The 1,880-nt window shown below is 47.6% G+C and overlaps 1 pseudogene; it reads right to left on the bottom strand.

Moving 5' to 3' along the window:
- Positions 1–34: 34 nt before the first annotated feature.
- LOC114634113 lies at positions 35–929 on the bottom strand (annotated as a pseudogene).
- Positions 930–1,880: the final 951 nt, after the last annotated feature.

Raw genomic sequence — 1,880 nt, 5'->3', positions numbered from 1 at the left:
ACATATGAATCTGTTTAATGAGGTTGTAAGCAATTTAGAACACCAGTTTGTGAGGATACATCCCATTTGTCAGGGAGAACTGAGATCGCAGGTAGCCCTGGAGCTGAGGAACAGCTTTAATCTTTGGCAAAATCTGCGAGTCCACTGCTTTCTGATCAGCCTTTCGCTGCTCTGTAACCTCATATTTCTCCTTCTCTGTGTCGAAGATCTCGCCCTCCTGATGCCTGGGCTTGTGCAGCTGCTTTTTCTTAAAGTATGCCAGTCAGGTGTTTGGGGATTTTAACCCCGCTGATATCAACTTTTGTAGAGGTGGCGATAACAAACTTCTGGTGTGTTCTGCGCAGAGGAACTCTGTTGACAGCCAGAGGTCCAGTCACAAGTAGCAAGCCTCTGCCCTGCTGCTTCAGGAAAACCACTCTCTTGCCCCTGTGGCGCCCAGTGAGGATGATCAGGACAGTCCCGGGAGTGATGCTGGAGCTCAGCCTCCTCACGTGCTGACTGAAGGGCTTTTTGCTGTGGCTCAGCAGCTTCTGAGGCACGTCTTCCGTAGGATAATTCCTAGGCATTTTTCGAAGCTTCACCACCCGGGTGCCACCGTTCTTGTCCCCACCAACTGTTTTTGTGACAGTAGCAAGGATCTTCTCCTTTTTCTTCTTCTTTTCAACCTTGGTCTTGGCAGCTGAGTATTTCCTTTTGTACAAGGCCTTTCTGGAATACATAGCTGATCGGGAGTACCTGCCAATTCCTCTCACCAGGACAGGGTTCCGGCTGCAGTGGGGCTTGGCTTTCTTGAGTTTTTTACTCTTCAGTTTACCCTTTTTAGCTGCACCAGCGGCCCGGGGACCAGAGGCAGCAGCATTACCTCTAGCCTTCTTGGCTGCAGGCTTCTTTTCCTTTGTATCAGGCTTCTCTGCCTTTTCACTCGCCATCTTGCAAGACAGGAAAGAGCCAGCTTCCTTTTAAATGGGTAGCTGACTGTAGAGCATCTAGGTTATGGAAGAAGGGGTTGAAATCTTGAGCTACAGGTAGGATAGCAGAAATCTGGTGCCCTCACTGAACACAAGCACAGAGTAGGATTTCTGATTTGGATGACAGAGAATGAGGCCTTCACAAAGAAGCCAGAAGAGAAAAACAGTACAGATATAACATGCAAAATCAAGCACCTCGTGCTATATCATGTACTATACACAGAATCATCTATCACACTCAGAACAGACCCCACACATGGAATTAGGCTCCACACATAGAACCAGGCACTTCACAGCCTCACGTATTACACATAGCGTCAGGTATTACACACACACACACACACACACACACACACACACACACATTCAGGTAATAAGATATAGGTCCTTGATGATGTAACACTTTGTGGTTCCGGACAGACTCATAGGGACACTAGACCTAGCAACTGTCAATACTGCTTTCTCACATAAGTGGAGGGACAGTGCAGAGGGCTGCCTGTGTGGGTTTCTCTGGAAGACAAGAGGGAGAGACAAGGAGGAAGATGGTGTAGAAGGAAGACATGAAGAAAAGAATGTGTGGATGATGTGAAAGTCCTTGGAGAAAAAGGGTAGCATGGTACAGTGACAAACAGAAAGGGGAAGAGGTTGCATTTAGATGCACATTTTGATTTCTACTGATGATGTGAGTCAGTGGTCATAATAACAGCCTTGGGTGCCAGACAGCTCTTAGAGCTAGCAGCCTGGGAGAGAACACCACTCAGAATGGAAAAGCAGAGTTGTCCAGGGTGATGAGACCTGAGGTAGACCAGATGGTTTACAGAGAAGAGGGATTTGAAGGTGATTGCCCCTCAGAGACATGGACAAAAGATAGTGACCACCCTGGATCATAGGATGGCTTAGTCTTGGCACTGA

The sequence above is a fragment of the Grammomys surdaster genome, unplaced genomic scaffold (genome assembly GCF_004785775.1).
Source record: "Grammomys surdaster isolate TR1022 unplaced genomic scaffold, NIH_TR_1.0 843, whole genome shotgun sequence".
NCBI lineage: Eukaryota > Metazoa > Chordata > Mammalia > Rodentia > Muridae > Grammomys > Grammomys surdaster.
The sequence above is the reverse complement of the archived record's forward strand: the minus strand, read 5'-3'. Positions and strand labels throughout refer to the sequence as shown.